The 13,708-nt window shown below is 43.4% G+C and overlaps 1 long non-coding RNA gene across 1 annotated transcript; it reads right to left on the bottom strand.

The window, feature by feature from the left end:
* Positions 1-8,710: 8,710 nt before the first annotated feature.
* LOC138800411 (uncharacterized) lies at positions 8,711-13,440 on the bottom strand. Its single transcript, XR_011364457.1, has 3 exons — positions 13,323-13,440; positions 11,216-11,357; positions 8,711-8,891 (listed from the first exon to the last, which is right to left on the bottom strand). It is a non-coding gene; the product is annotated as an uncharacterized lncRNA (long non-coding RNA).
* Between the last annotated feature and the right edge of the window lie 268 nt (positions 13,441-13,708).

The following is a 13,708-nucleotide window of genomic DNA, read 5'->3' as shown; positions in this document are numbered from 1 at the left end:
GCTTACGGCCGGATCGTATACGGCGCCGTGAAAAATGAACAAGACCATTGTTTGAGGACGGAAATGTTGAAAGTCACGGCCGTGGATTTCCATGCGGTCCCGTACGAAGTACTTATTTCAGCCAAATTGAACTTGATTTTTCGATCCAAAAGGTTCTGTGTGGTGTACGGGGCCGGGCGAAGATTTCCAAGTAAATGACCTGTTTCAGATCGCTTCGAAACAAGCTAGGGAAGCATAACTGTACTACGGGCGTATGTTCGCGGTTCGTACGCATCCGGCCGCATGTCTATTTTTCCCACGCCCGTAGTTTCAGCCGCACATGTACGGCGGCGTACGAAATGCGGCCAGACTCGTACGCAGTGTGAACATAGCCTTTAGTGATGTCACGATACCAGAATTTTGAGTTCGATACCAATACCAACTTTTTTTTTTCAATGCTCGATACCAATTCGATACTTAATAAATTATATTTTTTTAAAAAAAAAAACACAAGAGTAGAGATCCCCCCCGACTATGGCTATGGGTCAATCTGTAGTTTTATTTAGTAGCACGTTTTTATTTGGTATTGAATTTGGTGGTTTCTCCGCTTGCACCATTTACCGTGCGTCATCAGGAAGGTGATAATCTTATAATATGCACAATAACACTTCAGCTATCAGTAGCTTATCAGTAGTTATGTAACACACACTTCAGCTATCAGGGGGGATGATGGGAACTGTAGTCATGTAACACACACTTCAGCTATCAGGGAGATGATGGGAACTGTAGTCATGTAACACACACTTCAGCTATCAGGGGGGATGATGGGAACTGTAGTCATGTAACACACACTTCAGCTATCAGGGGGGATGATGGGAACTGTAGTCATGTAACACACACTTCAGCTATCAGGGGGGATGATGGGAACTGTAGTCATGTAACACACACTTCAGCTATCAGAGGGGATGATGGGAACTGTATTTATGTAACACACACTTAAGCTATCAGGGGGGATGATGGGAACTGTAGTCATAGCAGAGTTGAGTGAGGGAGCCGCAAGTTAGAACTTAGCAGCGGAGGGAGGGGGGCATGGCCGCAAGTTAGCAGCGGGGGGAGGGGAGCATGGCCGCAAGTGACGGGGGAGCCGGGGCAGATAGCAGAGTTGAGTGAGTGAGGACCGGGCCGCGCGAGTGAGTGGGGACGGAGCAGCGGGTGACAGGGGAGGAAGCCGACAGCTGAGGAGAAGTGTTGGCAGAGGCAGACTGACTCGCAGTCGGCACGCAGGGTGATTATTGCCATACCTGTTCTGCACATGCCACGGGAAAGCCCTGTCAGCACTGTAACCGGAGGCTAAAATGGCCGAACAACACTGCCAGGGACATTATAACAAGGCTGAGGCGGGAGAAACATCCAATCGACTACGGGAGGCTGGCCAAAGGAGGGGAAGTTAACGAATCAGGTAAATTTTAGAAGCTGGGGGCGGCAAACAACAGCAAATGACAGCAGGGGGGAGGGCAAGGGCTCCTCATCTTGCCGCCGGCCATGTTTTCCAGATTATCCTCTGTTAAACTGCGCAGTTGTTGCGCAGTTTAAAAATAAAGTATCGATACCAGGGAATCCTGGTATTGAACCGGTTTTTGCCCTGAAATATCGATAGTAGAATCGATATTTCGGTGCATCGTGCATCCCTAATAGCCTTACAAGGGTGTGATTGTGCTATATGTGAGGGCCAGGTAGATCAGAACTAATATTGTGTACATTTTCACTAATCGTTCAGTGTAATTGCACATTGCCCATTGTTTTGCTGGGATCAGAAGGAATAAACGATCATAGTAACGATCGCAACTAACGACTATCGTTCTGTGTAATATGGTGAACGATTTCAGGTTAATGATAAACAATCTCGTCTGTGATTGTTTATCGTTAGCCGTTAAAAATCGCTCCGTGGACCCTAACAGGACAAATGGACCATATATGTATGACATAATAGGGCAAATGGGTCATCAATTTTGTATAGCTAAAAGTCATATCTGACACTCTGACACAATTTTTTTATCTTCAGGTCCCTGAACACAGGTCCTAGCATCATCTAGCGTACGCATTGTCATATGTGTCACAGAACACAATGTCCTGACAGTGTATAAATAGGCAACCATCTTCCCTCTTCTCCCTCCCTGCAACACTGTCATCCACTCTGAGAAATCGGCTCAGCATTGTCCTTGTTTATGTCCTGTAGCTAGGGATCAAATTACAAGCAAGACAAGTCTATGAAGGAGGGAGGAGGGAGATGGGAGAGGGAGTGCCTGGGTGCACAGGCATAGAGATCCAAATAAGAGGCAACTCTGAAAGTAAGTGATCTTGTCCAGGACTTTGTAATGTTGCTGTGTTTTAGGCTGTGCACAAAGACACAAAAGTAAAGGATCTCCTCTTCTGAGTGTAAAGATGCCTTATGTGGGAGAAGAGAAAATTACAGATTTAGCTTGCAAAGCAGAAATCTGCAGAAAATACCATATATAAGATAAATGTTAGTTAGATATAGCGCTGGTGTATGAGCTGCAATGCACAATGTTGAACCTGTATGCAAAGCTCCAAATGGACTGACGTGGTAAGGTGGCCTGTGTTCCCCTGGACTATATATATCCCCACAACCCCTGCTGTGCTCGATGCCATAGATATATATCACTTTCTTATAACCAGGGGCATTGTAAAGTGTGAAGGATGGGTCCTTGGTAAAAAAAATTTAAGAAACATCTCTAATACCTATTCCCATATTCTGTATACTCAGTGTGGGCTCTTACGGACAAGAGCTGAAAGGGGTCATATAAGTTTAGGTAAATAAAGCTGAACTACCAGAACATCTAGTGCTCTTACTTTCCAATATAGACTGCGCTAAATGTCAGCCCTTAATAGTCAGCGAGTGGGGTATTTGTATACATACATGACATTTCGGATGTGTTCGTGGGGATCCGCACATCAGGTATTGCATCCATATTGACTAAAGCATATAAATAACTTATGTTTACTAATATTTAAAGGGGTTTTCCCATTAATCTCTAGAACAACAGCAGCCATGGTGAGTAAAGTGGAGGTCAGACATTAATTTCTGTATCACATAGTTTTGCGTGAGATTCAGAAATGGATGCAGTATGGTGGGGTTGTATGGAGTGAGAGTCGTCAGAATTTTGTATGGGAGAAAGCTTTCAGCCAAATAACCAAGGATAAATAGTCACCATCTGGAAATTTTTGTCCAATAGTGAAACGTCCTTACAGTCAGGGGCACTATTAGATGGCTTTACCCCACACTGGAAACAAGTGCCAGTCTTACAGATCAGTGCTTGTTTGAGCAGCAGGCCAGGGAGGGCCACACAAATGATGTCTGGATCATTCATGTGGCCCTTTGTTGTCATCAGGCATTGTCCAACACCACCATTTTTTGATAGGTCAAAACAACCTGATCCGCCAATGAATGAGAGTTTGCTTGTTCATTGGCTCGTCACTGGTCCTGTTACACAGCGTTATATTAGCCTGTTTGACCACCAATGGTCCTGTATAAGAGTACCACAAAAGAAGTTTCTTTGAAAGAATATTTCCAACCAGATCACATTTGTAGCAGAGAGTAATCTACCGTAGACCTCCCCAAACCGCTTGTACCTTCAGATAGCTGCTTTTAATCCAAGATCTGTCCTGAGGTCTGTTCGGCAGGTGATGCAGTTATTGTCCTAAAAAACAACTTTTAAACTGGCAGCCCCGTGCCCAACGGCCGTGGCCTAGATTGTGTATGCATTAGGCTGGCACAACCTCTCTGTCCCTCCTCCCCGCCCTCCTCATCATTATGAATGCTCCAGGCAGATTGCTTCCTATTCCCCACCTGTGTGTATAATGAACATGGGCTGGATCGTTAATACACCTGTGCAAAGCTCAAACAGCAGTAAATGTTCCTGGATCATTCCTTATGATGAGGAGGGTGGGGAGGAAGGACGGAGAGGATGCACCAGCCTAATGCATATACAAATGTAAGCCCCGGCCGTTAGAAACATCGCTGCAGGATTAAAAGTTGTTTTTAGGACAATAACTGCATCACCTGCCGAATGGACCCCAGGACAGATCTTGGATTAAAAGCAGCTATGTGAAAGTACAAGTGGTTTGGGGGGGTCAGATTGTGGGTACGGAGCTTTAAAGAATCATCAACTCAACGAAGGAGATTGAATTTCAGAAATTTTCAGCATCTGAGCTGTGTAGGTTAATACAGCAGGGCACCTAGAAAGTTGCTAGCGAGCTGTTATTAGAAGAGTGAGCCAGGGTAAATAAAACTGGAGAAGGCTCGATGATCCTTCTTAGAGTACTTTATATAGTTTATCTGAGATACTCAAGGACTATTATGGGAGGACCTCCAAAGACGTTGCTGGGTTAATTGGGTTTGTGTATGGGGGGAGGTGGGGTCATCATGGCCTGAATAGGGTCACTCAGGGTCACTGACTTGACAACATTCTGCTATATATGATGATTGACTGTTGAGGCTATGAATGTAGAGATGTTGGTTGATGAAATGGAGACAAAAAAGTCTGGTTCTTTCAGCTAATATTAGGGAAAGAGGTGTGAGTAAAGTTCCCAAACGTAAATTCTGCAACCAGGTATCTTCTTATGGCAGAGAGTCCTCTCCAGGTGTAACTTCTCATTTGTATTCTCTATAACTGTGGCCCTACTTGGGGGATTTATAGGATTCATTGATCATTGTTTCTGTACCATTGACACTGATAGTTAAAAAAGTCAATGTAATAAAGGCTACTTAATGTTGCAATTGTTGCAAATTAGAAGACTTGTGGGGCCTATTCTGCTTATTGCTATTTCTTGTTGGTGCTTGTCCATGTCCCCTAGAGTGCTCTGTGTGTCATGTTCATGTTCCCTAAAGTGCTGGTTGTCATGTCTATGTCCTATAGAGTGCTCTGTGTGTTATGTTTATGTCCTTTAGAGTGCTCTGTGTTGTTTATGTCCTCTAGAGTGCTCTGTGTGTCATGTCCATGCCCTTTAAAGTGTTCTGTGTGTTATGTTTACATCCTCTAGTGAGTGCACTGTGCATCATGTCCATGTCCTCTAGACTGCTCTGTGTGTTATGTTAATGACAATATAGATGATCTTGTATACTATAGATATATGTATATTTATATATAAACACACAGTATAATAGCCGACAAACAAGCTGACCCTTCCAGAAGGCAGGAAATCAACAGTATAAAGTTATAGTATATGTTTTCCCTTCTGCAGGTTTCAACTCTAATGGTCAGTTTTCCCTTAGCTCATCTACAGAGTTAATGGAGACTAGGTCATAGGGCCCTATTCCACGGGACGATTATCGTTCGCATAGTCGCTAATGATAAACGATTTCAAACGACCGCTGTTGCGAACAGCCTGAAATCACTCACCCATTTACATGGAACGATAATCGTTACTTATGATCGTTCTTGCAGTCGTCTTGTCGTCGCTATTGCGTTTGTTGCTTCTGCGAACGACCGAACAACGTATTCAATGCGAACGATTTGCGAACGAGCAACGATAAAAATAGGTCTAGGTCTTATTAAGCGATCAACGATTTCTCGTTCGTCGTTTAATCGTTAACTGCTATTCAACCGAACAATTATCATTTAGATCTGAACGATGTACCGATGATTCGAACGATAATTATCCCGTGGAATAGGGCCCTTATGATGTCAGGTCTGCTCTTGCTTCCCGCTGGTTCTCGGCTCACTGCCTGTGCTATTACACGCACAGACAGTAAGCAGGGAACAGCAGGAGGGGCTGCCCATGTACCTGTACACAGGGCAACACACAACTTGTTCTATTACACAAAACCATTACAGCCAGTAATCAGCCAAGTAACGCTGATAATATTTTCGTGTAATACGGTCTTTAGACCATAGCCACTCCCATGGATCCTCAAGGGATCAAAATTCTGACAAAAAAAACTCCTTCCACTCAATATTGGGTAAAACAGGTGCAGGTCCAAAAAGTGCATAAACATGATACAATTTCAAAGTGTCATGACTAGGGATGGTCCGAACCGAGTTCGTTTCGGGTTTGTACGAACCCGAACCCTCGGTAATGATTCCCGCTTTCTCCCCGCTCCGTGGAGCGGGCGGATCCAGCGGGAGGACCGCCTGGAAAACTGGGATACAGCCATAGCCAGAGACTGTATCCCAGTTTTCCAGGCGTTACTCCCGCTACATCCGCCCGCTTCTTAGAGCGGCCAGACAGCGGGAATCTGCTGCCGGTTCATAAGAACCAGAACCTCGGCAGGTTCGGACCATCCCTAGTCATGACACTTGAAAAAAATAAGCCAATCTGGCTTTAAAACGTTCTGTGTCATGACACTTGAAAAAGAAGATTTGAAACACGATTATCAGCCTGCCGTAATCAACCAAGTAAGGCGGATAATCATTTAGTGTTACAGGGCCTTTACATCCAGTGACTCACGGGTGACATCTGTACTGATTGCAGTTATTTAACCACCATGAAGACTTCTTACATCCATATTTCATCACCGCACACACTTGCCATCCTGCCGTTCCTTTAACAGTACCAAGCTGTTGTTTTTCCCAGTACTGTGCCTGCTACTGTCCCTGGTTCACTTATGACTAAAGTTGCCCTCCTCAACAATACCAAGGTTATAATAGTGCCTCCGAATAGTATTGCCCCTTGTGCTTTACATAGTAATAGTGCTCCATTAGTAGCATTGACACAGTAACAGGGCCCTCTTTGTGCCTTCATACGGTAACAGTACCTCCTTTGGGGCCGCACTCATTAATAATGTATCCATATATTAGTAGTGCCCCCGTAGTGCTTCTTCACAATAGTAGCACTCTCTTACTGCCCTTATAGAGTAATAGTATCCCCTGAGTGCCCCTTTAACTACCTCTACACAGTGTTAACGCCCACTCACAGTTTAATGGACAATAAAAATTTTTACAGTTTGCACTAATACCTGGAGTGTTCACAACCAAATCTGTAAATCCTTTTCCTTTTCAGACTATAGCTATAATGCTAGATTACCCTTTACACATTATTAAAATACGAATTAAAATAAAGTTTATTTATGGCACATGCTATATGCATAAGTAGAGTACTAGGAGTCACTGGGGTAGACCTTAAGAGTTCTTTAGTCTTCTGCTGTAATGTCATCCATTAACATTCCAGATACACTAACTCTTGAATGATTAAAGGGGTATTCCGCCAATCACATCAAAAAAATAAAATGCATAAAATGCATAAAGGAGCACTCAGCGATCCCCCACCAATCATTTGCCACCGTTTCCACTTTCCTACTCTGCTCCTATCCCCGGATTCAAACTTTTACAAATGATCCCCGTTTTACCAACCGGAAAACTATATCTCCCAACATGCATTGCACCTCAGAGCCCACTGCCTGATACCCACCCACCACTGTTGGACAGTTAGGGCCCCATTCCACCAGACGATTATCGTTCAGATTATCGTTAAATCGTTCGAATCTAAACGATAATCGTTCGGTTGAAATGCAGTTAACGATTAACGACCGAACAAGAAATTGTTGATCGCTTTATAAGACCTGGACCTATTTTTATCGTTGCTCGTTCACAAAACGTTCACAAATCGTTTGCATTAAATAAGACATCGTTCGGTCGTTCGCAGTAGATACGAACGCAACAGCGAAGAAATAGTGAAGAAAAAACGATCGCAAATACGATAAGTAACGATTATCGTTCCATGGAAATGAGTGAACGTTTTAAGGTCTTTCGCAATAGCGGTCGTTTGAGATTGTTAACGATTATGCGAATGATAATCGTCCGGTGGAATAGGGCCCTTACAGCTTGCCTGGCCTACAGAAGAGACTGGGGAGGGAGGGGGAGGACATAGGAGTGGAGACAGAGTGGACCAGGAAGTGAAGATTTTCAGCTGCTTCAGGATGTGAGTCCACCTCCTCTCCTCTCCACAGAATTTTATAGGCAGCAGCTGTAATCTGATCCCTCAGTATACTGTTAAGCCTTCTTTATCTATGACTTCCAGTAGACAGATTTTACTACTTAACCAAGAGTGAGTGATCATTGTATGAAGAGGAGAAATGATAAACAGAAAGAAGCTTTCTGCAAAGTCTATTATCACTATTTTTACTATTAATTTATGGGGGAGGGGTGAATCTAAACAATGGTTACTGTCAGGTCAGCGCTCGCTTGCTCCACGTTTCCCACTCGCTGTTGGGGCTATTACACATGCAGATAATCGCTTTGTGTAGTAGGGCCTTTAAAGCCTCAGCATGCCTTATGGGAGAGTCAGTGTTTGCATCCTACAGTATGATACTAACATCACTGGTAAGTCACTGACCCCCAAGTGCAATAGCCAATACTGCCGCCAGCTCCTTTATCAGGATTATAAGATGCTGACACTACACAAAATGAATAACTATTCATATAAAAGTTTCCATTTTTCAAGTTTTTAGGAAAAATTTGCCCTGAAGTTGGAGGTTCCCTTCAATAAGCATATAACTATGGCATCTTTCCAATAAGTCTGAAGCTTGTAAGAAGAGGTTGGTACGGAATGAATAGATTGCTCTAGGGATGGGGCCCTGATGTACAACATCTTGATTGGAAAATTAAATGAAATATAATACAAGCAAAAAAAAAAGTATAAATGAATAGAAAAACAGATGGATCAGTGAAGTATTAGAAGAAACTCTGTTGAACATTTAATTTGGTTCCCGGAAAAAAAAAGAAGTTGCATACATTGAAACCTTCCAGAAAATGAGCAGGATGTATTCACAATAGTACCTGTGTGGGATTTGTTCTGGCCGAGGTAAACAAACCATGAGGACAGGTGAAGAGATACAGGCTCGGGGCTGTCAGCTATCACTCCGAATACTATAGTGGTTCTTCAGTGGTGCATAGCTGGAAACATTCACAGTAGTGTTATCCACACAATACTATACTGTATGCCGGGATCACCATCATATACACAATCAGGAACAGAAAATATTATACATAGTAAACCCTGGTGAATATGCCATAAGGAGAGACGTCACTCTAGATTTCCTATGTCCTCTTACATAGACAAGGGGGGATGGGGGGATCGATAGCTAAGGAGGCTGTTTTGAATGGGCCAATACTACCTCATTCCTTAAAGAAGGAACAGAGGATGATTATGAATAGCTACCCTATAGAACTGGTAGACAAGACCAGCAAAAAAACTATGAAAAAAAAAACACTTTACCATGTGTTCCTGAATTTGAATTTCCATTTTTAAATGCAATTTCTGTGCAGGATCTCTATTTTGACACCCCTTCTATAGAACTTTAAAGAGTTTCTCCAGTTGTGGGCTCAGTTTTTTTTTTTTTTATCGCATCAAGTTTGAATTTGGCACAAAAATATGTTTTCACATGCACTTTTTTCTACTACTATACATTAGGAGATGGAGCTTCCTATTCCGTCTCTAGAGCTCCCATCTCCAGCATAAGACACAGCACTATAGAATTACACTGGAGACAGGAGAGGGAAGCTCAATCTTCTAATGCATATTGTATTTGTGGGGAGAATGGGCGCTCGGAAATATATTCCAGCACCATATTCAAAACTGATGTATATTAGAAGAGTTAATATTGTGCCAAGCCATTTTTTACAAATTACTGAATTTACACTTTTTAAGGCTATATTCACACTACGTATATTTGAGGCTGTATATTTCAGGCTGTATAGCAACCAAAACAAGGAGTGGATTAAAAACACGGAAATTATCTGTTCACACACTGTTGAAATTGAGTGGATGGCCGCCATTTAATGGCAAATATTTGCTGTTATTTTAGAACAACGGCTGTTATATTGAAATAATGGCCGTTATTTACTGTTATATGGCGGCCATCCACTCAATTTCATTGTGTGAACAGATCCTTTCTGTGTTTTTAATCCACTCCTGGTTTTGGTTGCAATATGAGGACCACAATACTGACTGAAATATACATATTGTGAACCCAGCCTAAAGGGGAAGACCGGCGCCAGGCCAAACAATTATTCCGGGCTGGGGGATCATAAAAAATAAGTCATATTCACCTGTCCCAGTGCCCACACAGCGCTGCGTCTTGCTCCTGGACCCCAGCCAGCTGTCTTCTTAGCTCCACTCTGGCTAAATTACGACCAGGTTGACAGATGCCTCGCTCAGCCAGTTGTTGAGTGGGGACTGACACTGCTCCAGTGACTGATTGGTTGAGTGGGCTAAATCCCACCCGCTTGTGACATTAAACCAGGGTCGTAATGCACCTGGAAGAAGAGGACACCTGGCATGGTATGGCAACCCGGTAAAACAGCGCAGCGAGGGTGCGGGGACAGGTGAGCATATTGTCTTTCATTTCCCCCTACCCCCTGATCATAATGATTTGTCATGGGGCCATTTTGATGGTTTATATAGCTAATATATTAAGATAACCGTTCTTCAGAGTTCATGGCAAATATACAGCTCATTAAAAAAAAATTATATGGCTGCCAATGGACGGTTATGATAAAAACTCCACAAAACTTGTTTTTACCATCTCCTTATCTGTGCCAAAACACTCCAGGCAGTACATTGCTCCTCCTGCCAAGCCTATTCATCCCTCATATATCTGTATGTAGCTCCACACCCAGATTTCATATTTGCAAACTACCTAAGGAAATCATCAATCTATCCATTACAGCTCCGCTAGGGGTTGTCATCATATTTCCTGTCCTGTTCAACAAAGTTCTTACTGGATATGAAGCAATGTGGTCAAACAAGAGGTTGTATCATTCAATAACTTCCCATATTTGCTATTGATTTGTATGGTTAGGTTGAGAGGTACAGTAGTGATAACGTAAAACAGTGTTTCTGGAAACTCCATAAAATTTGCCAGTCGAGTCTGAGTTTACATTTTCTGGAGACTCTTTTTAAAGAGAATCTGTCAGTAGATGTGGTGACCAGTGAGGCACGGGGGAGTTCTGGTTGGTGGTCTCCCTGCTGGGTCAACTGGTACGGTGGTGTGGTAGCTGAGTGGGTCTAGGGTCTAGGGGCACTAGTTACTGTAGCCTGGAGTGGTACAGGATCCACCGCGGACACTTGACACCGCACCAACACAACATAAGATTTAACCCAAGTGTACAGGTGTGTGTGGGGGCGAGTGCACAAGGAATAGGCCAGAGTCCGATGCTTTAGGAAAACGGAACAGTTTACTTAGGAGAACATAGTGCAATACAAGGAAGGTACTTACCTTAGTAATACGGTCCAGTGCAATACAAAAAAACCCCACAATCCTGCGAGTTACTTAGGTGCTTGTAGTGGAGGTAGAGATAAGGTGCTTTGCAGTAGAGAGAATAGAGAAGATGGATTGCCTGAGTTGCCTTGTCCAATGCCTGGAATAGTAGAGGTGTATAGGAGAGATATAGAGAATTCTCGTACTCATGGATGACCTATAGTCTTACCGCTTTCTGCCCCCTAGTTGCGGGCTACCTGTCCTAGGTGGGTAATATGGGCCCTAGGCCTTGTCATCTGGGCTAAGCCAACTTCCAAGACTTCCCGGTTGTCTGGCACTGCACAGTGGAATACATAGGGGGAGATTTATCAAAGGGTGTAAAATTTAGACTGGTGCAAACTACCCACAGCAACCAATCAAAGCTCAGCTTTAGGCAGTGCTGAAAGGAAAGCTGAGCTGTGATTGGTTGCTGTGGGCAGTTTGCACCAGTCTAAATTTTACATCCTTTGATAAATCTCCCCCATAGACTTTTCATACCTTTGTACCTCTCTTTTAGAGAGGTTCCTGGCATGAACAAGGTGTTCCCTGTGCCGCTTCTCTCCCATTGTAGAGTTATAGCACTGCATAGTGGTTCTGTTGCTCATAAGAAAAGGAACTGTGGTTTGCTTAGTGCGTCCCTGCCAGAGGACCCGCCTCAAACCAGGCCCTGGGTTGGCTATGTTGTTCCCTCTCACCATGAATACAGACTACAACTACTCTGACTCCTCCCACAGGAACTAAGTCCTAACTACAGGGGTCTGTCTAACCCTGCCAGTGATTGGTGGGTTGTGTGTGTGCAAAGATAGGCTAAAGAAAGGTGGGAAAGCACCTGCGCCTGTCGGTGGGCAAATGACAACATGTGACACACAACTGTTAACCCTTGGAAGACTTCAGCAGTGCATAGAAATAAGTTACAAACAGACACAGTAGTGATGCCTAATGGGAAAAAACGCTAACTGCAGTGGATACCTCATCCCACTTGTGTGAACCCGAGGGAGTTACCTTACTCCAGTGCAATACAGGTATATGTAACAGTGTAGTAGGCTCTCAAGAAATGGGTGAAATAATATTATAAATGTAGCTGTAATGATTTCAACAAATATTTAATACTGCAATTCATAAACGGCAATAATCTAGAAGCATAGAAAAATAAAAATACAATGAAATAAAGATACACGTATATATCTGATAAAACGTCCACATGGACAATAAAAATATCCAATAAATGGTGGAAATGTATATATATAAATATACTAAAAAGAGAGCCAAGTGGTGAGCACCGCGCCGGGCCCAGCGCGGTCACCCCACTTTAATAATGGCAGTCCCGAGTCACGGTTTTTAACCTAGGCTCGTATTGTTGTTGAGCCGGTGTACTTGTACTTTAGATAAATAATACTCCTTTTAGAATGAGATCATGCAAGGGAGAATTAAAAGACAAGTAAATGGTGGTGGGATATCCACCTCTCACCCTGCTGTTGATATCATCTGCAGTCAAATGCGGTATTGTGATGGTAATCCGTGAACCAGTCTCTGCAGTCAGCTTGGGAGCCGTGTGATCGCGGTCTAGTGCAACTATGCGTTGACTTGAGTTGTTTGTGGCATCCGCGTGGATGGAAGCGCGCGCTCCTTCCGGCTGATGTTGTGTAGGGTGCCAGGAAAATGTGGCTCCGGTTCGGGATCTGCGTTTGTAAACTTAGGTATAGTTTCTAGAAGGCTCTGTTATCCTGAATTCCCAGGACGCGTTTCAGGAGATCTACTCGCTCCTTTCCTCAGCAAAAGGAATCTGGATAACTGGATAACTGAATTGCAGTATTAAATATTTGTTGAAATCATTACAGCTACATTTATAATATTATTTCACCCATTTCTTGAGAGCCTACTACACTGTTACATATTTGATTTCTATTTTTATCCCGTTAGCGCCGGGACAGTAGTGCACTCGATAAGGGTGGTTTCCATTTCTATGGAACAGGTGTAGCAGACCTCCTTCTTTTTCTTTGCAATACAGGTATAGCTTTATGCTGTCCTATCTAACGGCAGCATAAACTAGTGACAGAGAATCTGAAGAGAATGATGTATCACTTACATTGTTCTGTGCAGCTGATCCAGAGATCTCCTCCTGAATAACATGGGCAGTAGGTAGTCCTCTCCATTATGTGCATGAGCCCAGTAGTCCTCGTTGTTCATAAAAAGCAGAAAACTCCGCCCACCAGCTGGTGGCAGTTATCTATCCATGCTGTGTATAGGCAGTCAACTGTCAGCCAGCAGCTGGAGGGCGGGGGAGGGGTGTGGCGAGAATCCTATTCTCCTGCATATCAGGAGAACGGCTGAACAGAATGATGTAAAAAATACACCGATCTGTTCACCGTTTTCACTAGTTTATGCTGCCCTCATGTTAGATGTGACAGACAGGAATACCCCTTTAAAAAGGTACTCAGCTCTGGCAAAAAAACTAAACAAAATTCTTTAAAT

The sequence above is a fragment of the Dendropsophus ebraccatus genome, chromosome 9 (assembly GCF_027789765.1).
Source record: "Dendropsophus ebraccatus isolate aDenEbr1 chromosome 9, aDenEbr1.pat, whole genome shotgun sequence".
NCBI lineage: Eukaryota > Metazoa > Chordata > Amphibia > Anura > Hylidae > Dendropsophus > Dendropsophus ebraccatus.
The sequence above is the reverse complement of the archived record's forward strand: the minus strand, read 5'-3'. Positions and strand labels throughout refer to the sequence as shown.